Raw genomic sequence first — 24,377 nt, 5'->3', positions numbered from 1 at the left:
CTTCTCTTCTCTCTCCTAGTCTCCTCCTCTTCCTTCAAACTTCTCTCCAGCCCATCCTTCCTTCTCCTCCAATGACAGGCCTCCTTCTATCCTGTACCTGCCCCTCACCTGTACTTTACAAATTCAATGGGGAGGTGGTTCTGGTGAAGTCACCTGAGTTCTGAGTGTGTGACTAGGCAACTGTCCTTGGGGCAGTGGAATTAGCATCAAAATACAGATAACTTCAGGGCAAACCGCAAAAATGGTGGAACAGAAAGATTGCTTAGTGATTACAAACAGGATTCTCCGTTTTAGTTGTCTTTGTTAGTCTATGCTGTATTTTTCTAAGGTTATTGTAGAGTTAAAACTGTTTACTTAATAGCTAACCTAAGCAACAGGACACCCATAGGCAGCTTAGAATAACTGTCACTCTGGTACCAAGGGATTCAGTGTTTACTTCTGGACTATGAGGGAACATGTTCTCACATGCTCACTCTGTGTGTGTGTGTGTGTGTGTGTGTGTGTACACATATAATTATATGTACATTTCATTTAAAGTAAATCTTACAAATACTATCATAAAACTCAATAAATATATTTATCAATAGAAAAAACAAAATACTCCCAAATAGATATGACTGTTTTGAAATTTGTATTAGAGATGCCATTTATAAGTATTCCATAAGAAGAATAGTGAGGAAAAATAGATTTAACCACATGAGGTGTACCATTTACCAGGGGGAAATGAATAAAATTAAAAGTAAAAATCTTTTAAGACTGCAATGCCTACCATAAAGGTCTATAAACTAGATATGATAACTCAAGCCTGTAAACTCAGAATCCAGGAGGCTCAGACAGGCAAACATTACACTGGGTAACGGCTTGAGTATATAGTGTACAGTCAAAATATTGAGCCACAGCGTGAACTCTCTCTCTAAAAGACATCAATAGAAGCTCTATATCCTTAATTTAAAATGGGTATATGAGCAAGCAGTTTGTGACCGAGAACAAAGGATTGTGCTAATTTTGTGAAACAGACGTGAAAAAAACCACTTCCTCTATTCCTATTTTCTCCATGTGCATAAAAGTAATGGTAAGGCCCAAAGCAGATGTGCTCTATTAGTAAAATGTAGTTACTCCAGGTGTTTTAATTGCTCATCTATTGCCACCAGTAGAGAAATATTTAAAGAATGACAGCCTCCAGAGAAGAAATTCTAGGAATATAATGTGTCTGTTATTAGAAAGTATCTGTAAAATATTGAAATACATGTAGAAAGGATGTTCAATTTCTTTACTAGTAAAACTTATAAAGTAGTAAACAGTAGTCAAAGATCATCACTGTAACCTGCATAGGGCATCATAGAACATGCCATTCTTCTATATCACAGCTTAGTCAGAAGTTTTAAGGTTTTGGTTTACAATGTTTTGAAAATAAGAATATTAAGCCTTCTTATTGTATGTATTTTCTTAAATCCTACATTTTGATATCTGGATATCTACTAAGTTAAGGGTGATTGAAAGGCCTAGAATCTCTCTTAAATAGTCCAGAGTACCTAAGACATAGTAGTCAAAAAAGCAAGTGTGTGTGCTTCTGCCACGTGAGTGTCAAATGTAGCTTTGAAACATCATATTTTCAGTGTATGTTTAATGTACTGGAAACTCAATTGAAGCATGTTGCTTAGTGTAAAATCAAGATCAAAACTTTGTGGGCCAGTTCATGATGATTTACAGAGTAAAAATGAAGGCATTTAATTATTAAAAACATCGTAAAGGGTCCTCATCTAATCGAGTCTTCAGTTTTCTCCTTTTTTTTTTTTAAAGATTTATTTATTTATTTTATGTACAGCATTCTGTCTGCATATGTGACTGCAGGCCAGAAGAGGGCACCAGATCTCATTACAGATGGTTGTGAGCCACCACGTGGTTGCTGGGAATTGAACTCATGACCTCTGGAAGCGCAGTCAGTGCTCTTTACCACTGAGCCATCTCTCCAGCCCTTCAGTTTTCTCCTTTTCCCCTCTTCTAATATTTTCTTTTCTGTGCCTTCATTGATTTTGCAGCTGTTATCCCTGCCCTCGCACCTCCTCTGCATAGCTAAGTCTTATGCATTGTCATTGGTTTGTGTCAAATCTTTGTGTATGACTTTGCAACTTATTACATCATCTTGATATATATTGGGAGCCAAGGAAAATAAATAATAAATAAGAAAATAGTGTCAAATTACATAATATGGTCAAGAAGAAATGGGTGACTTAGACAACAAAAGAATAGAGATAGAAAGCACAGTGAACCTAGTCCCAGAAAGCAGGAAAGGGTCAATGTTTGAACACCTCAAAGAAGGGTATGCATCCAGAGACTGCCCCATCTGTGGATCCAAACCCAGACAATATTGCTGATACCAAGAAGTGCAAGCGACAGTAGCCTGATATAGCTGTCTCCTGAGAGGCTCTGTCAGAGCATGACAAATACAGAGGTGTATGCCCGCAGTCAACGATTGAACTGAGAATGGGGCCCCCAATGGAGGAATTACAGCAAGGATTGAAGAAGCTGAAGGGGTTTGCAACCCCATAAGAACAGCAATACCAACCAACCAGAGCTTGCAGGGACTAAACCACCATCCAAAGAATACACATGGACAGACCCATGGCTCCAGCTGCATATGTAGCAGAGGATGGCCTTGTTGGGAATCAATGGGAAGAGAAGCCATTGGTTCTGCCAAGGCTTGATGCCACAGTGTAGAGAAATGTTAGGGCAGGGAGGTGGGAAGTGGTGGGTGGGTGGGGGAACATCCTCATAGAAACAGGGGTGGGGGTAGAGGGTAAGGAGTTTATTGATAGGAAACCAAGAAGGGGATAACATTTGATGTGTAAATAAAAAATCCAATAAAAAAGAAGGGGTATGTAACTAGATTTGGGTGAAAATAATAGGTCAGTGGACGTTGTTAAGCTATAGGAAGGTAGGTGACAGGGAACTTTAATAACCTGTCAGGTCACTGCTGGTGTCTGAAATCTGATCACACTGTAGAAGCTGTTAAAGGTTCATATTGCTGGATGATTTGATAGGATTTGTTTTTAATGGTTGCTCTGCATGACATCTGCGAAAAAGATTGTTAAGTTACAAATTATTCAAATAAATGGTAGAAGAGGTGTGGCAGCAACGGAGCCAGAATGGAGGCTTCTAGGTCCCTTTTTATGGAAGAGAAATCATGGTACTTCTTTTAAGTTTTAGTTATTCCCTTTGATGATTTACTAGTTTTCAGTTCCCACAGAAACAAAACAGGCAATTTTGATTTTAATACTTGGAAAGTGGATGAGGCTTAACGAGAAAAATCTCAAAAAAGGAAATGTGAAGAGTGCAAATAGCATCTGGCTGTAAATTTCTGTCAACCAGGTGGTGACTGAACCCATATCAAGACTGCCTGCTGGCCCACACCAGCGGATCCCGGCCCGCAGCAGCTCTCTGCTCCCAGACCCCATGGGAAAGAGAACTCACCGCCTGGTCAGGTGGGCACTCCTGAGGCTGCAGAGCAGAAGAGACCACCAACACTGCCCACCCCTGCCCACATCCCTGGCCCAAGAGGAAACTGTATAAGGCCTTTGGGCTCCCGTGGGGGAGGGCCCAGGAGCGGCAGGACCCCTGCCTGAGACACCGCCGGAACCTGAAGGAAACAGACCGGATAAACAGTTCTCTGCACCCAAATCCCGTGGGAGGGAGAGCTAAACCTTCAGAGAGGCAGACAAGCCTGGGAAAACAGAAGAGACTGCTCTCTGCACACACATCTCGGACGCCAGAGGAAAACACCAAAGGCCATCTGGAACCCTGGTGCACTGAAGCTCCCGGAAACGGCGGCACAGGTCTTCCTGGTTGCTGCCTCTGCAGAGAGCCCGTGGGCAGCACCCCACGAGCGAACTTGAGCCTAGGGACCACAGGTAAGACCAACTTTTCTGCTGCAAGAAAGCTGCCTGGTGAACTCAAGACACAGGCCCACAGGAACAGCTGAAGACCTGTAGAGAGGAAAAACTACACGCCCGAAAGCAGAACACTCTGTCCCCATAACTGACTGAAAGAGAGGAAAACAGGTCGACAGCACTCCTGACACACAGGCTTATAGGACAGTCTAGCCACTGTCAGAAATAGCAGAACAAAGTAACACTAGAGATAATCTGATGGCGAGAGGCAAGCCCAGGAACCCAAGCAACAGAAACCAAGACTACATGGCATCATCGGAGCCCAATTCTCCCACCAAAACTAACATGGAATATCCAAACACACCAGAAAAGCAAGATCTAGTTTCAAAATCATATTTGATCATGATGCTGGAGGACTTCAAGAAAGACGTGAAGAACTCCCTTAGGGAAACACAGGAAAACATTAATAAACAAGTAGAAGCCTACAGAGAGGAATCACAAAAATCCCTGAAAGAATTCCAGGAAAACACAATCAAACAGTTGAAGGAATTAAAAATGGAAATAGAAGCAATCAAGAAAGAACACATGGAAACAACCCTGGATATAGAAAACCAAAAGAAGAGACAAGGAGCTGTAGATACAAGCTTCACCAACAGAATACAAGAGATGGAAGAGAGAATCTCAGGAGCAGAAGATTCCATAGAAATCATTGACTCAACTGTCAAAGATAATGTAAAGCGGAAAAAGCTACTGGTCCAAAACATACAGGAAATCCAGGACTCAATGAGAAGATCAAACCTAAGGATAATAGGTATAGAAGAGAGTGAAGACTCCCAGCTCAAAGGACCAGTAAATATCTTCAACAAAATCATAGAAGAAAACTTCCCTAATCTAAAAAAAGAGATACCCATAGGCATACAAGAAGCCTACAGAACTCCAAATAGATTGGACCAGAAAAGAAACACCTCCCGTCACATAATAGTCAAAACACCAAACGCACAAAATAAAGAAAGAATATTAAAAGCAGTAAGGGAAAAAGGTCAAGTAACATATAAAGGCAGACCTATCAGAATCACAGGAGACTTCTCGCCAGAAACTATGAAGGCCAGAAGATCCTGGACTGATGTCATACAGACCCTAAGAGAACACAAATGCCAGCCCAGGTTACTGTATCCTGCAAAACTCTCAATTAACATAGATGGAGAAACCAAGATATTCCATGACAAAACCAAATTTACACAATATCTTTCTACAAATCCAGCACTACAAAGGATAATAAATGGTAAAGCCCAACATAAGGAGGCAAGCTATACCCTAATAGAAGCAAGAAACTAATCGTCTTGGCAACAAAACAAAGAGAATGAAAGCACACAAACATAACCTCACATCCAAATATGAATATAACGGGAAGCAATAATCACTATTCCTTAATATCTCTCAACATCAATGGCCTCAACTCCCCAATAAAAAGACATAGATTAACAAACTGGATACGCAACAAGGACCCTGCATTCTGCTGCCTACAGGAAACACACCTCAGAGACAAAGACAGACATTACCTCAGAGTGAAAGGCTGGAAAACAACTTTCCAAGCAAATGGTCAGAAGAAGCAAGCTGGAGTAGCCATTCTAATATCAAATAAAATCAATTTCCAACTAAAAGTCATCAAAAAAGATAAGGAAGGACACTTCATATTCATCAAAGGAAAAATCCACCAAGATGAACTCTCAATCCTAAATATCTATGCCCCAAATACAAGGGCACCTACATATGTAAAAGAAACCTTACTAAAGCTCAAAACACACATTGCACCTCACACAATAATAGTGGGAGATTTCAACACCCCACTCTCATCAATGGACAGATCATGGAAACAGAAATTAAACAGAGATGTAGACAGACTAAGAGAAGTCATGAGCCAAATGGACTTAACGGATATTTATAGAACATTCTATCGTAAAGCAAAAGGATATACCTTCTTCTCAGCTCCTCATGGTACTTTCTCCAAAATTGACCATATAGTTGGTCAAAAAACGGGCCTCAACAGGTACAGAAAGATAGAAATAATCCCATGCGTGCTATCGGACCACCACGGCCTAAAACTGGTCTTCAATAACAATCAAGGAAGAATGCCACATATACTTGGAAATTGAAAAATGCTCTACTCAATGATAACCTGGTCAAGGAAGAAATAAAGAAAGAAATTAAAAACTTTTTAGAATTTAATGAAAATGAAGGTACAACATACCCAAACTTATGGGACACAATGAAAGCTGTGCTAAGAGGAAAACTCATAGCGCTGAGTGCCTGCAGAAAGAAACAGGAAAGAGCATATGTCAGCAGCTTGACAGCACACCTAAAAGCTCTAGAACAAAAAGAAGCAAATACACCCAGGAGGAGTAGAAGGCAGGAAATAATCAAACTCAGAGCGGACATCAACCAAGTAGAAACAAAAAGGACCATAGAAAGAATCAACAGAACCAAAAGTTGGTTCTTTGAGAAAATCAATAAGATAGATAAACCCTTAGCCAGACTAACAAGAGGACACAGAGAGTACGTCCAAATTAACAAAATCAGAAATGAAAAGGGAGACATAACAACAGATTCAGAGGAAATTCAAAAAATCATCAGATCTTACTATAAAATCCTATATTCAACAAAACTTGAAAATCTTCAGGAAATGGACAATTTCCTAGACAGATACCAGGTACCGAAGTTAAATCACGAACAGATAAACCAGTTAAACAACCCCATAACTCCTAAGGAAATAGAAGCAGTCATTAAAGGTCTCCCAACCAAAAAGAGCCCAGGTCCAGATGGATTCAGTGCAGAATTCTATCAAACTTTCATAGAAGACCTCATACCAATATTATCCAAACTATTCCACAAAATTGAAACAGATGGATCACTACCGAATACCTTCTACGAAGCCACAATTACTCTTATACCTAAACCACACAAAGACACAACAAAGAAAGAGAACTTCAGACCAATTTCCCTTATGAATATCGACGCAAAAATACTCAATAAAATTCTGGCAAACCGAATCCAAGAGCACATCAAAACAATCATCCACCATGACCAAGTAGGCTTCATCCCAGGCATGCAGGGATGGTTTAATATACGGAAAACCATCAACGTGATCCATTATATAAACAAACTGAAAGAACAAAACCACATGATCATTTCATTAGACGCTGAGAAAGCATTTGACAAAATTCAACACCCCTTCATGATAAAAGTCCTGGAAAGAATAGGAATTCAAGGCCCATACCTGAACATAGTAAAAGCCATATACAGCAAACCAGTTGCTAACATTAAACTAAATGGAGAGAAACTTGAAGCAATCCCACTAAAATCAGGGACTAGACAAGGCTGCCTACTCTCTCCCTACTTATTCAATATAGTTCTTGAAGTTCTAGCCAGAGCAATCAGACAACAAAAGGAGGTCAAGGGGATACAGATCGGAAAAGAAGAAGTCAAAATATCACTATTTGCAGATGACATGATAGTATATTTAAGTGATCCCAAAAGTTCCACCAGAGAACTACTAAAGCTGATAAAAAACTTCAGCAAAGTGTCTGGGTATAAAATTAACTCAAATAAATCAGTAGCCTTCCTCTACACAAAAGAGAAACAAGCCGAGAAAGAAATTAGGGAAACGACACCCTTCATAATAGACCCAAATAATATAAAGTACCTCGGTGTGACTTTAACCAAGCAAGTAAAAGATCTGTACAATAAGAACTTCAAGACACTGAAGAAGGAAATTGAAGAAGACCTCAGAAGATGGAAAGATCTCCCATGCTCATGGATTGGCAGGATTAATATAGTAAAAATGGCCATTTTACCAAAAGCAATCTACAGATTCAATGCAATCCCCATCAAAATACCAATCCAATTCTTCAAAGAGTTAGACAGAACAATTTGCAAATTCATCTGGAATAACAAAAAACCCAGGATAGCTAAAGCTATCCTCAACAATAAAAGGACTTCAGGGGGAATCACTATCCCTGAACTCAAGCAGTATTACAGAGCAATAGTGATAAAAACTGCATGGTATTGGTACAGAGACAGACAGATAGACCAGTGGAATAGAATTGAAGACCCAGAAATGAACCCACACACCTATGGTCACTTGATGTTTGACAAAGGAGCCAAAACCATCCAATGGAAAAAAGATCGCATTTTCAGCAAATGGTGCTGGTTCAACTGGAGGGCAACATGTAGAAGAATGCAGATCGATCCATGCTTATCACCCTGTACAAAGCTTAAGTCCAAGTGGATCAAGGACCTCCACATCAAACCAGACACACTCAAACTAATAGAAGAAAAACTACGGAAGCATCTGGAACACATGGGCACTGGAAAAAATTTCCTAAACAAAACACCAATGGTTTACGCTCTAAGATCAAGAATCGACAAATGGGATCTCATAAAACTGCAAAGCTTCTGTAAGGCAGAGGACACTGTGGTTAGGACAAAACGGCAACCAACAGATTGGGAAAAGATCTTTACCAATCCTACAACAGATAGAGGCCTTATATCCAAAATATACAAAGAACTCAAGAAGTTAGACCGCAGGGAAACAAATAACCCTATTAAAAATGGGGTTCAGAGCTAAACAAAGAATTCACAGCTGAGGAATGCTGAATGGCTGAGAAACACCTAAAGAAATGTTCAACATCTTTAGTCATAAGGGAAATGCAAATCAAAACAACCCTGAGATTTCACCTCACACCAGTGAGAATGGCTAAGATCAAAAACTCAGGTGACAGCAGATGCTGGCGAGGCTGTGGAGAAAGAGGAACACTCCTCCATTGTTGGTGGGATTGCAAACTGGTACAACCATTCTGGAAATCAGTCTGGAGGATCCTCAGAAAATTGGACATTTAACTGCCTGAGGATCCAGCTATACCTCTCTTGGGCATATTCCCAAAAGATGCCCCAACATATAAAAAAGACACGTGCTCCACTATGTTCATCACAGCCTTATTTATAATAGCCAGAAGCTGGAAAGAACCCAGATGCCCTTCAACAGAGGAATGGATACAGAAAATGTGGTACATCTACACAATGGAATATTACTCAGCTATCAAAAACAACGAGTTTATGAAATTCGTAGGCCATTCGTTGGAACTGGAAAACATCATCCTGAGTGAGCTAACCCAATCACAGAAAGACATACATGGTATGCACTCATTGATAAGTGGCTATTAGCCCAAATGCTTGAATTACCCTAGATGCCTAGAACAAATGAAACTCAAGACGGATGATCAAAATGTGAATGCTTCACTCCTTCTTTAAAAGGGGAACAAGAATACCCTTGGCAGGGAAGAGAGAGGCAAAGATTAAAGCAGAGACTGAAGGAACACCCATTCAGAGTCTGCCCCACATGTGGCCCATACATATACAGCCACCCAATTAAACAAGATGGATGAAGCAAATAAGTGCAGACCGACAGGAGCCGGATGTAGATCTCTCCTGAGAGACACAGCCAGAATACAGCAAATACAGAGGCGAATGCCAGCAGCAAACCACTGAACTGAGAATAGGACCCCCGTTGAAGGAATCAGAGAAAGAACTGGAAGAGCTTGAAGGGGCTCGAGACCCCATATGTACAACAATGCCAAGCAACCAGAGCTTCCAGGGACTAAGCCACTACCTAAAGACTATACATGGACTGACCCTGGACTCTGACCTCATAGGTAGCAATGAATATCCTAGTAAGAGCACCAGTGGAAGGGGAAGCCCTGGGTCCTGCTAAGACTGAACCCCCAGTGAACTAGACTATGGGGGGAGGGCGGCAATGGGGGAGGGTTGGGAGGGGAACACCAATAAGGAAGGGGAGGAGGGAGGGGGATGTTTGCCCGGAAACCGGGAAAGGGAATAACACTCGAAATGTATATAAGAAATACTCAAGTTAATAAAAAAAAAAAAAGACTGCCTGCTGTCCTTTTTCCCAGGTGAGCTAAACCTTTGCACTGTGGTGTCAAAAATGCAGTCAAAACTGTAGGAAATAGCCAGACACATATGTAGTGGTCTTAAGAACTCATGTCGGGAAGGTAGATGTTGGTATCACACCCTGCCAAGGTGGAGAGGCCTGTGGCATTCCTAGAGCTTCCAGCTGAGACTTCAGATTGATTAGTGTCTAAATAGGGCCATATAACTGGGGTGCTGTTATAGCTGTGATGGTCAAAATTGCAGACAATGGGTACAGCTTCCTAGAAATAGATGTGCACAGTGGAGGTTAGTGACTTTGAAACTCATGAAGAAGGGTACAAAGGGCAGTTAGAATAAGCAGTATGCGGTGCTCAACTTCATTTTCCTAAAAATAGAAATACTCAGGTTTCATCAAGAACATCAAGATCTTTGGCAATCTTTGAAGATTTTTTTTTTTTTTTTTATTATTATTTTTTTTTTTATTTTTTTTTATTAACTTGAGTATTTCTTATATACATTTCGAGTGTTATTCCCTTTCCCGGTTTCCGGGCAAACATCCCCCTCCCCCCTCCCCTTCCTTATGGGTGTTCCCCTCCCAACCCTCCCACCATTGCCGCCCTCCCCCCATAGACTAGTTCACTGGGGGTTCAGTCTTAGCAGGACCCAGGGCTTCCCCTTCCATTGGTGCTCTTACTAGGATATTCATTGCTACCTATGGGGTCAGAGTCCAGGGTCAGTCCATGTATAGTCTTTAGGTAGTGGCTTAGTCCCTGGAAGCTCTGGTTGCTTGGCATTGTTGTACTTTTGGGGTCTCGAGCCCCTTCAAGCTCTTCCAGTTCTTTCTCTGATTCCTTCAATAGGGGACCTATTCTCAGTTCAGTGGTTTGCTGCTGGCATTCGCCTCTGTATTTGCTGTATTCTGGCTGTGTCTCTCAGGAGCGATCTACATCCGGCTCCTGTCGGTCTGCACTTCTTTGCTTCATCCATCTAGTCCAATTGGGTGGCTGTATATGTATGGGCCAAATGTGGGACAGGCTCTGAATGGGTGTTCCTTCAGTCTCTGTTTTGATCTTTGAAGATTTTATTCAGAAAATTAACTTGGAATGGAGTCTATTGACTTGGAGGGATCTCCTTAAAGAATTCTCAAAATAATCAGAAGTTCACCTCATATACTACTACTACTACTACTACTACTACTACTACTACTAAAACAACAACAACTACTACTACTACTAATTTAAATTATGTATTAGCCACATTCTATAGAAAAGCAGTCAATAGAATGCATGCATATTATCTCTGCTTTGTCTGCTTCTCACTATAGATAAATAGATAGATAGTTACAGGTACATATGCACATATCTGGATATTATAAGTATTTGCTCCCATAATTGGATACACTGGCAAGTCCCAAAATATCCACAGGAGAGACTATGTACACTTTCAGTTCAAAGATGGACGGACTGGTTCCTCAACATGCATATGAGCTCTTAAGCAAGTGAGTTGAAGAATCCATGAGCTTGTCTATCGTTGCCCTTTATGGCTTTCATATGATTAGATGAGACCCAACCTCATTCTGGAAGGCTATCAACTGTACCCGAATGCACCAATTTGAATACCTATATCATCCAAAACCACATCCATGTTGATATGAAATTAGCCATTTTTAAGGCACACCTTGCACAGAATATTCTAAGAGTTCTAGGTGTTGAGAGTACCCAGGAGTATTTCTCTTACTCATAATGTTTCCTCATGCTCCTGTGCACTTTGTCTCTCTGCATGCCAGGAACACATTGATTTTACTTCTATTACTTGTTTTCCTTTCCCTGTAATGTGATGTTAATGAGATTTGAATAGCTGGCTTCTTTTGCATAGCCTACTTTTTCTGAGATTCATCTAGCCAATCGTGTACATTGTTAATATGTGTATTTGCACTATAGGCTAATTTTCCATCATACAATACCCACTGTTTATTTATTCATTCATATAGTGATCTGCTTCAAGTTTTCAGTGTGATAAAAGTATAACAGTGTTATATAATCTGAGAGAGAGATGCACACTACATTTTGCTTCTGTGTAGCCAGCTATCACTGCCTATCAGTGAATTTGCTTCATGTCAAAGTATGTAATTTTAACTTCATAGCAAATTTCTAGTTTTTGAAGGTGTCACACTAACCATACATATGTTCTTAGCACCTTCATATATTTACCAAGAGGCACTATCAATCTTTCTTGTTTGATTTTGCTTAGTTTAGTTTTTCCTTATTAATGAATTTTTATACAATCGTGTGTATAAACAATACATGCTAAATTCTCTCACCCCCTTCTTCCCACCCATCCCATTTACTACAATTCCTCTCCACAAATATTTTTCATGTCTATGTCTGTTTTGTGACTCACTGACACTACCCTGTATTACTATGGGTTTGGGGCTCTTTTTTGGAGCCCTGAGGGCTTAGCAGAGAATATGCAAGTGGAGGCAACCATTTGCACCTCCCAGAATCTATCATTGGCCAATAGTTCAGAGTTAAGAGCCAAGTCACTATGAGCCCAGGCCCCTTCCTTGGCTAATTGCTGTTAGGACCTATGATATGTGGGCCCAGTGCTGGTGGCCACAGCTGTTATTCAATATGGTTATCATAATTGTATCAAGTCTAGAAAGTAGAATTCTTTAACTCTTCACAATGTCTTCTGGATCTTATGTATTCTGTGTTCTGTGTAATGTTACCCGAGTCTTAAAGGAAATGACATCACTCATTCTTGTAAAATTATTTCTTACTGATCTTGCATTTCCAGGAGAACTGCTATTATTATTGTGAATAATATTAACTGATACTTTTTTACATATTAATAATATTATTACATATTACATAATAATATTGTTAAATATTAGTCTGTATATTGGGAAACTTCCATCAAATCATTTGTCTATATTTTTAAATTGAGTTTTTAAAGGATTTTTCTCCAAATAATTAATACTTATAGCCTTTAAAGATAATGGAAATCAAAGCACTCAAAAGCTTAATACATAAGTGAGTTACAAATTTTTCCACAAAGCACGTTCTAACTGTGGATGACAAACATATTTTTCCTTGTAGTCTGTTATACACAATCTAAAAATCTTCTATTAATCTCTGTTTTTTTTCCATTCTGATAGAATTTCTTAGTCCTAGCATGTGTTACTTGTAGTGAAAATGATGGGTTTAAGGTATGAAAGTAGTTGACACGTTTAAATACTTGTTCTTAGATGAAAATGATTCTCCTTTAAAAGGCTCCTGCGGAAATGCATTGAACAGAGTAGAAGGTACTGGTTAGTGGAAAGGTTTTATCAGTTTTACTTGAATCATCATGTAGGGAGTGGCCATGGTGGAGTCTGCTTCTGCTTTGACATTTTAAATAATTCTATTGCTTTCACCCTACCCTTTTTGTAACTCCAAGAGATAGCATGTATATTAATAAAATCCACCTTGGGCTTGGTTTAAGTTACTAGGTAACAAAGAAATGAGAGGAAAATGACAAACTAAGGGCTCTAACGGCCCATGCACTGTGTTGCAGACTTGACATATATCTCTTTAAATTGAAATCCATATGCATCTCTATGAGCAAAACATCGGGTTAGATTCTACAGAGAAGAGAATAAATATTGATATAATTAAAGTAATTTGTCCAAACTTTCATATTTTAATAGCACAGCTTGTATTTGAATATAGATTAATGGACACAGAATCAGGACAGGTTTAGGATGATAAATACATTGTATTTTAAGTTTTTACTTAAATTCTGTAACAATTATGTTATTTGTAAGTTTTGTCCATGTGTTTCACATATTTTGATTACTCTCTTCTCTGTACTGTATTTTGTGTCTCTCCTATCCCATCAGTAGTCTCTTTACCAGATTCATGACATTTGGTTTTGTATAATCAGGGCCATCTGTGTGACCACAAAACTGGAATTTTCCGTTGAGGGTGGTGGAGTCATCTGTGGATACCCAAAAAAAGACAATACTTCCCCTTTGCCCAGAATCTATCAGTAGCAAATACACTAGTGGTGAGAGTAGAGTTCCAGGATCACTTTCAATACACGCTTGGCTTTTGGTGATCTTCCTCTGTGGCTTCAGTGCAGTCATCTCTAGCTATGAATTCCTGATTGCAATGGCTATGTCTTGTCCCAAAGATGGTGTTTCACCACTTCCTTCCTTATCTTCTGGCTATTTTCGCCCCACTCACTTTATTGCAATGTTCCTGAACCTTAAAGGGATTGGTTTAAATGTCTTGTTTATGTTATGTTATGTATTGGTTTAAGTGTTATGTTATGTCTAGGCACACATCAATCAACCATTCTTAGCACTTTGTATAACCATGGATCTTTTCATTCGCTATTATTCATTCAAAAGAGTGGCTTCTCTGATTAAAGCTAAGAGTGATGTTTGTCAAAGGGTATGGAGAAATATTTAGAGGGTTGTTTAATGTTATGTCAACTTACTAAAAAATTAAATTATATTTAATTTTCCTGTAAGTCTGTGATCTGTCTAGCCATGGGCTTTGACCAGGTTTACAGTATCAGGCACAAATTCCTTCCTTTGAAGTGGGTCTCAAATCCTGTCAGAAAGCAGTTGGATACCCTCATAATATTACCATGTAGGGACCAGGGAAAGACCAGAGTGAGTCAGGTCTTGAGTGAATATGTGTGTTGACATGAGTCGGCTATGCCAAACATCGCAGATCTAAGGATGCACTGAGGGAAAAGACTTCACTCTGATAGTATGACTCAAATGGAAATGGCAAAGCCTTCCCTAGTGGTCCTTCTGTGAATGTGAATAGTGTGTGCAGTAAATGTCCATCACAGTTTTCTCTCCAAGAAGGTTTAAAATCTGGAAACTGTTTACCTGTACAGCCTACTTATGGTGGTTAGCAGAAACTGTCCCTTGATCCATCTGTATACCACGAACTCTGTCTCACTTTTTAATCTGTGCATAATAACTTGCCTCTTGTATAGTTGTGTACAATAACTTCACCATTTTGTTCAGTTCTCTATATAAAATAAATTCGCCAAACTTCCAGGTTGCGGTAGTTTTTCCAGTTCAGATCCCAGTCCAATAACTATAGCTTTCTGTCTGTGTTTGTCTTTTCTTCATTCCATACCACCTCTGTCATATCTGTGCCTAGAGTCATACTGGATGCTCTGATAGCGACATATTTGTGCACATGAGTATGTATTTTTAGATTTGTCTATTTAATGTGTATGTGTGAGTATCTGCACATATATAAGTACACTGTACACGTGCCTAGTGTCTTTGGATACCAGAAAAGAGTGTTAAGTCCCTAGAATTCGAGTAACAGGTGGTTGTAATTCACCAGGTAGATGCTTGGAATTAAAACTAGATCCTCTGCAGGAGTAATACGTTCTCTTAACCACTGACCCATACCTGCAGGCATGTGAGCACATCTTGCCTGGCAGAGTTGGTTTTGTAGTTCATAGGGTTCAGATTCATATGTATGATTCATAGATATGATTCTTGATGTCTTGTCAGCAGCATTTATATCACCTTCTGTGACTATGAAAGCTAGCCAGCAAGGAGACAGTTCAGTTCCAGCTTAACTGTCTATCTCATGCACTGAAGGCATGCGATCTCTTCAGAAATAGTTGTTTTTTCTAGTTCTGGTGAATAATCAATAAAAAGAGCAAAAACCTAGATTATTTTGGGGGATTTTTAGGTCCTGTGACAAACATCTCATAAGAAGATATCCCTCTTTTATCAATGATATATCAAAGAGGGATTTAGTATTAGACTACCCTAAGACTATGGCCAGGTTTATTCAATAAGGCTGCCTTTTAATGAAACAATTAATAATCCAATGGTTGGCCAATCCACAGGACCACATGTGTCAGTTGGTCTTTAATGTGCATTGGAATCCTAAGTTCTCACACCAGTGAAGTAATGTCTCAGCAGCAGAATAAATGAACTTGCCAGCGAAAGAGAGAGAGAGAGAGAGAGAGAGAGAGAGAGAGAGAGAGAGAGAGAGAGAGAGGAGCAAGTATGTAAAGAGCAAAGGCTTCCATCTTTTCTTTTCTGTTGTTTTTTAACATGCGGTCGACAGCAGAAGGTGTGTCAGGTATTTAGATCTATGCTGTCTATCCGGACTCAAGATAAAGCAGAACATAGAGACAAAATGGGCCAAAATAGGAAAAAGGCCACAGAAAATAAAGGCGCGGGAAGTGCAAAACACTATAAAATGACAGATCTTCAAATTATAAATCGTCTATCCATTTATCTATTTTCTATAAGACACACATTTTTGTTTTAAATATAGGCACCACCATAATATGAGTGAATGGGTATAGTACTCAAATCAAATGGGACCAGGAGGCAGCCATTATTCCATATCTAAATCCTATATCTATATCATTATCCCAATATCTGAAAAAATAGACTTCAATTAAAGCATATGAAGATACAAAGAATGAGACTTCATTCTGATGAAAAGTGCAGTTAACCAAGAAGACCATACTATGCTAAATATATGTGCACCAAACTCTGGTACACCCAACTTTATAAAAAGTATACTACTGAAATTAAAGACACAATTCCACATCAACCCAGTAAGAGTAGGTGATTTCAATATCCTACATTCTCTAATAGAGTGATCATCTCGATAAAAAGTTATCAGAAAAACATCAGAATTAAAGGGCAGAGTAGGTAGGTACAAAATATTTCAACTCAAACACCAGAGAGCACACATTCTACTTAGAAGCACATAAAGGCTTCAAAAAACCCCCCAAAGACTATCTCTGGGAACACAAAGAAAATCTTATGAAATTCAGAAAGATAGAAGTAACTCTATGTATCCTATCTGACCATAATGTAACAAAATTTAAAATCAGCAACAAATATCTGCTACATACACAAAGTCAGAGACATAAAACCATGCTTGACCAAATGATAAATGGGACAAAGAAGAAACAAGAAAGAAATAAAAAAAGTTCATGGAACAGAATTAAAATAAAAACATAGCACTGAAAACCTCTAGGACACATTGCAAGCAGTCCTAGGAGGGGAATTTATAGTTCTAAGTGTCTTCATTAAAAATTCAGAGCACAGCTAAATGACTTAGTGTGGCAACTTCAAAAATCTGGAAAAACAAGAGCAAACCAAACCCAAATGTAGCAGATGGCAAAAGTAATAAAAATCAGAGCAGAACTTAATAAAAGTAGGAAGAAAACAATATAGAGGATCAATGAATCTAAGAGATGGTTCTTTGAGAGGATAAACAAGACAAACAGATCCTGGTCCTAACTACCCAAAACATAGGACCTAAATTAACAGAAATTACTAAATAAGCACCACCAAAATTAAGCCGAAAGTTCAACAACTTAAACTGACCTGTAACAAACAAGGGAGTGATACAACTAAAAACAGTTTGGACCCAGATATATTCATAACAGAGTTCTTCCAGACTTTCAAGGAAAATTCAGAGGGAATTTTTCGTAATCTTTTCAAAAAAATATTATCAGGAGTACTTCAAGACACATTCTATGAAGCCAGTATCACTCTTGTACCAAAACCCGGTAATTATAAAACAAAACTAAACCTATAGTATCCCTTGTTTACATGGGCCTTTTTTCTTTTTTCTTTCTTTAATTGAATATTTTATTTACATTTCAAATGTTATCCCCTTTCCCAGTTTTCCCTCTGGAAAGCCCCCATCTCATTGCCCCACCACCTGCCTCCATGAAGGTGCTCCCCCTTCCACCCACCCACTCCCTCCTGCCTCCCCACCCTGACATTCCCCTACACTAGGGCATCGAGCCTTCACTGGACCAAGGGCTGCTAATCCCATTGATATCAACAAGGCCCATCCTCTGCTACATATGCAGTTGGAGCCATGGGTTGCTTCATGTGTACTCTTTGGTTGGTGATTTAGTCCCTGGGAGCTCTGGGGTATCTGGTTGGTTGATATTGTTGTTCTTCCTATGGGGTTGCAACCCCCCCCCCAAGTTACCCCAGTCCTTTCTCTAATTCCTCCATTGGGGACCCTGTTATCAGTCCAAAGGTTGGCTGCAAGCTTCCACCTCTGTATTTGTCAGGCTCTCCAAAGCCTCTCAGGAGACAGCTATGTCAGTATGTACTTCTTGGCATTGCCAATATTGTCTGGGTTTGGTATTTGTATATGGGATGGAACCCTCAGGTGGGGCAGTCCTTCAATCTGTGCTCCACACTTTATCTCTGTTTCCTCTTGTGAGTACTTTTGTTTCCCCTTCTAAGAAGATCTGAAGCATCCACACTTTGGTGTTCCTTTTTCTTGAGATTGATGTGGTCTATAAATTGTATCTTGGGTACTTTGAGCTTCTGGACTAATATCCATTTATCAGTGAGTCCATATCATGTGTGTTCTTTTGTGATTAGGTTACCGCATTTAGGATGATATTTTCTAGTTCCATCCATTTGCCTAAGAATTTCATTAAGTCATTGTTTTTTAATAGCTGAGTAGTACTCCATTGTGTAAATGTACCGCATTTTCTGTATCCATTCGTCTGTTGAGGGACATCTGGGTTCTTTCTAGGATCTGGCTATAATAAATAAGGCTGCTATGAACATAGAGGAGCATGTGTTCTTATTATATGTTGGATCGCCTTTGGGTATATGTCCAGGAGGGGTATAGCTGGCTCATCAGGGAATACTAAGTCTGATTTTCTAAGAAACCTCCAGACTGATTGCCAGAGGGGTTGTACCAGCTTGCAACCCCACCAACAGTGGAGGAGTGTATCCCTTTTTTCACATCCTCACCAGCATCTGTTGTCACCTGAGTTTTTGTTCTTAGTCATTCTGACTGGTGTGAGGTAGAATTTCAGGGTTGTTTTGATCTGTATTTCCTTGATGACTAAGGATGTTGAACATTTCTTTAGGCGCTTCATGGCCATTTGATATTCCTCAGTTTAGAATTCTTTAGCTCTGTACCCTATTTTTAATAGGGTTATTTGATTCTCTGGAGTCTTAACTTCTTGAGTTCTTTATATATATTGGATAATAGCCCTCTCTTGGGTGTAGGATTGGTAAAGATCTTTTCCCAATCTGTTGGTTGCCTTTTTTATCTAATGACAGTGTCCTTTGTCTTACAGAGGCTTTGCAGTTTCATGAGGTCCCATTTGTTGATTCTTGATCTGAGAGCAGAAGCCATTGGTGATCTGTTCAGGAAATTTTCCCCTGTGCCCATGTGTTCAAGACTCTTTCCCGCTTTCTTTTCTATTAGCTTGAGTGTATCTGGTTTTATGTGGAGGTCTTTGATCTACTTGGACTTGAGCTTTGTACAAGGTGTAAGAATGGATTAATAATTTTCTTTCTTCTACATGCTGACCTCCAGTTGGACAAGCAATTATATTTCACTGATCTATCTTCCTGTCTCTGTACAAATACCATAGGGTTTTTATAACCATTTCTCCATAATACAGCTTGAGGTTAGGGATAGGATTTCCCCAGAATTACTTTTATTGTTGAGAATAGTTTTGCTATCCTGGGTTTTTTGTTATTCCAAATGAATTCGCAAATTTCTCTTTCTACCTCTGTAAAGAATTGAGTTGGAATTTTGATTGCTTTTGGCAAGATGGCCATTTTTACAATATTAATCCTGCCAATCCATGAGCATGGGAGGTCTTTCCATCTTCTGAGATCTTTGAATTCTTTCTTCAGATACTTGAAGTTTTTGTCATACAGACTTTTCACTTGCTTGGTTTGAGTCTCTTCAAGATATTTTTTATTATTTGTGACTATTGTTATTTTGACTTGTTTTGGTTTAAAAGTTTTGGCATTTTCATTTCCTTCGACTCTTGTGTCAATGTTTTCTATGATATCTTCTGCACCTGAGATTCTCTCATCTATCTCTTGTATTCTCTTGGTGATGCTTGCATATATGACTCCTGATCACTTTCCTAGGTTTTCTATCTCTCTTTGTGATTTCTTTATTGACTCTATTTCCACTTTTAGATCCTGGATGGTTTTGTTCAATTCCTTCACCTGTTTGGTTGTGTTTTCCTGTAATTCTTTAAGGGATTTTTGTGTTTTCTCTTTAAGGGCTTCTACTTGTTTTCCTGCATTGTCCTATATTTCTCTAAGGGAATTATTTATGTCCTTCTTAAAGCCCTCTGTCATCATCATGAGATGCGACTTTAAATCCAAATCTTGCTTTTGCAGTGTGTTTGGATATCCAGTGTTTGCTTTGGTGGGAGAACTTGGTTCTGAACTCATGCTCCTGGCTATGCTGGGGTTCCTGCTTCCCTGGGTCCTGGGAAATCCAGTTAGTCTGGGTGTTGGGGCAGGTATTAGTACATACAGTTTTAAGTACTCAATAAAGTATCTGCAGATTGAATACAGAGATAAATTAAAGTGGTTATCTATAACAACTGAGTTTGCTTTATTTAGGAGATACAGGGGAGGCTCATGTAAGTCAATAAATATAAAACACATAAATAGACTTAAAGAAAAAATTTACTTGATCATCTCAATAGATCTAGAAAAAGACTTTGCAACTTCCAAGATGCTTTATGATAAATATTCTACAATGTCCAACTAACAGTGATTCTCAACCTTCTTAATTATGCAACCATTAGTACAATTCTTCATGCTGTGGTAAAGCCCAAAATTTTGTAGCTAATTCATAACTAATTTTGCTACTGTTACAAATCTTTTTTTTTCTTTTTTCTTTTTTTTCGGAGCTGGGGACCGAACCCAGGGCCTTGCGCTTGCTAGGCAAGCGCTCTACCACTGAGATAAATCCCCAACCCCTACTGATACAAATCTTAATACAATATGTGATCCCCCAAAGGGAACACAACACACAGATTGCAAACCACTGAACTAGAGAGACCATCTGTCAATACCATAAGCCTACATATGAGAAATCCAGAACCAGACTGATCCAAGATGGTGTCCACTGGTTCCCTTGGGACCAGGGAACTGTTTCAAAGTGCCAGAGAAACCCATTGAAACTTCAAGGGGAGATGCAATTATGAAGAATGAGTCTTCGGAGTAAGCAATCTGGAACAACTAACAAAGAGAAAGTCTTATGGGAAAAGGCTTTTTAAAACTTGCCTCATGGAATTGGAGAAAAAGATGGCAGAGCAGAGCCAAGATAAGCAGAACCAAAATCAAGACAATGATGAGTGAACACAGTCCCTGAGTATACTACCCAGTTCCATGTTCACCCAGGCTTTGAGCAATAACAACACATCAAAGATTAAGAATGGTTCATATTTTCTAGATTAAGCCTCCTTGAAAGATGTCCATAGTCTGTGCTGCCATCGGATGCCACGTTGGTGTTCTTGGCCATGTTGATGTTCAGATCCATGTTGCCATCAGGGAATTTGTTGAGGTCTTCGTCCTGTGCTGCTGCCTAAAACAATGTGGAAGTTCATGATCTGTGTAGCCACCAGCTGTTATGGGCAAGGAAGCTTCCTCATCAGTGAGACCAATCCCTGAAGACTCATAATTTAGAATGAGAGACATTGAAGACTTCTGCGACAGCCTCCTCCATAAGAAAAACAGTCCATAGGGAAAGCTATTGAAGAGAATACTTTAAAACCATGACAAAGATGCAGAAGTGAAACTCTTCAGTTGATGGATTCTGGCAGGGTAATGGGGAAAGACTCAGTTATTTCTTGGGGCTGACCACTGGGAGAGTTTGACCATGCTCCAATGAGTGTATGGGCAGCACAAATTCCAGAAGGAATGGGAAGAAAGAAAGTAGGATTAGAGTGCATTTTAAGAAATTCCCATATAATCGATAGTGATAGTATATTGGAGAAAAAAATAAAGAGGAAAAAATGAGAGAAGAAACCAAGAAGAATCCAGAGGAAACACCAACTTAAATAGAAAAATTCACAAAGTGACTCCACTGAAATAAAAATGAAACAGGGGTGTCATTATACTTGAAGCACTAGCTAGAGCAATAAGCCAATAGGAGAAAATTAGACATGAAAATAGGAAGAGGATACATCAAGCTATCTCTATTTGCGAAAGATCTCAAAAATTCTATTAGAAAACTTGTAAAAATGATCAACAATTTTATCAATATGATGAATATAGAATGAAGTTGCAAAAGTCAGTAATTTTTTATACACTACCAACAAACACACAGAGACACAGACATTCACAACAACATCAAATAAAAGAAAATATCCTGGAATAAATCTAACCAAAGAGTGGAAAGAACTCTTCAGTAAAAAATGTAAATCTCTGAAGAAAAAGAGAGACATTTTTACACTACAAAATCAAAAGATATAGGACACCCATGAACCAATAAAACTAATATTGTAAAATGACCATTTACTAAAAGCCACTAAGTTCAAGTAAAGCTCAATCAAAGTCCCTATCTCACTTCTCATGGAAATAAAAAAGAAAAACGAAAACTATTCTAAAATTAGTTGGGACCAGAAAAGAGCCAGGATGGGCTAAATAAACTCAATCGAACAGAACAAAGCTATAAGGACTGCCATTTTAGCTCTCAGGATTGCTATAGAACCACTATAATAAAAGCAATTTGGAAATGATACAAAAGCAGGCACGAGGACCAGAGAAACAAAACTGAAGGTGCAAATTTGAGCGTGCATAATAGCCGCTGTCTATTATTCAACACAGATGCCAACAACATACACAGGAAAGTCTTCAACAAATGATGCTAAGAAAACTAATGTCAACATGTAGAAGGATAAAATTAGACCCATTTGTTACCTTGTATGGAGCTAACTCCAAATGGATCAAAGAACTTAGTAGGAAACCTGCAATGCTGAACCTGCTGGAAGAAAAAGTAGGCAGTATGCCGTATTAGAAATCTTTGAGAAAGGACTTTCTGATTGGGAAGCCATTCTTTCAGTAGTTGATGCCAAGAATTGATAGCCGTGACCTCAGAACACTGAAAAGTATTTGCATAGCTAAAGAACATTTATTCAACTGTAGAAGTCTATAGAATGGGAAAGAATCTTTGCCATTTATATATCTGAGAAGATTAATAGCCCAGAGACATAAAGAACTCACAAAACAAAGAGTGAAGAAAACATATGACCCATTAAAAAATGTGTGGGGCAGGTGGACCATGACACCAGACAGAAGAACTGGTAAGATTAAGTTGGCCCAGACTCCAGGGAATCTCAGAATTGAGAATGGCAGGAGTGGAGCCAGCTCCCTGCCAAATTGCCTGTTCTGGAACACATGACGATGACATCTCATTGAAAGGGCCATGGTAGTCAATCCTATAGCATAAAAACCTGTAGTTCTCCATGCTAATGAGGTATCTAGTTGAGTCCAGAGTGTTTAGCCAAGAGCTTCTTCCCTTTCTGGGCATTTCTTCCCACAAAAGTTATTTAATCCCTGATTCACCCTGATTAACATATATACATTTGCATTTGCATCAAATCAATCAGTTTAGACAAGCAAGGGCTGTCTCTTCCATCAAGAATTACTGCAGGAGGAAACCTTCACTGTAAAGAGAGGGGCCTACATCTTCAGGAGAAGACCTCCCTCCCGCCCTCTGTACTCTCTGCATTCACTGGGAACAAAACTGGGTTCTGCCCTTGTCCTGGCCCTTTTCCTTCCTGTCTGGTGTGTAAATGCCTTGAGGGGAAGCAGGGACCAATAGACTCATTTTCCCAACTCTCAGCAGTACCTCAGGAGTATCTGGGTACAAAGCAGACTGGAAACCACAACAACCATCCCAGACCCCGGTTTCTCACCCAGAGAAACAAGGACTGAGGACCTGAATTGTGGACTGCATTCTGTGTCACCTGAGCAGCTTGCAGGCAGTGTTTGGGCACCCCAGCAGCAAGGCAGACATAGCTAGGCATGGGCTGTGGATCGGAACAGAATTGCCAAAAGAATAAACAAAAAATGGCTAATGAACATCTCAAAAATACGTGTTACCTATGGAAATTAGGGAAGTACAAGTCAAAACAACTTTGAGACTTCTTTGTATCCTAATCAGAATGGCAAAGTTAACAAATATAAAATTGACAGTGCTAGAGAGAGATGTGGGAAAACGGAACACTTAATCACTTTTGGTGAGATTACAAACTGACACAGTCACTTCACAAAGCAGTACAAGGAATAGCCAAAAGGTGGAAAAAAACAAATAAACCACACAACTCAGTTATGCTACTTCCTGACGTGTGAGCACAGGACTTTGTATTCTACTCCACGGATATTTGCTTAGCCTTGTTTTTTGCCATTCTGTTCACGATAACTAGGAATTGGAAACAACCTAAATGTTCTACAACTGAAGATTGAATAATGAAAATGTGCTACATCTGCATAATGTAATACTATTCATCATCTGTAAAGAAAAATGCAATCATCAAGTTTGCAGGAGAATGAAGAGAATTAGAGAAGATCATATTAAGTGACATAACCAAGATACATAAAGAGAAATGCCGTAGGTTCTCTCTTCTGTATTTCCTAGCTCCAAATCTCCACATCTGGATCTATAACCTGGAGAAACTGCAGATGTCAAAAGAGTGAAATGAGACCACAGTTGAGGGAATCAATAAAAAGAATACCCGGATACA

Source organism: Rattus norvegicus, chromosome 3, assembly GCF_036323735.1.
Source record: "Rattus norvegicus strain BN/NHsdMcwi chromosome 3, GRCr8, whole genome shotgun sequence".
Classification (NCBI taxonomy): domain Eukaryota; kingdom Metazoa; phylum Chordata; class Mammalia; order Rodentia; family Muridae; genus Rattus; species Rattus norvegicus.
This window is presented reverse-complemented; position numbering follows the sequence as displayed.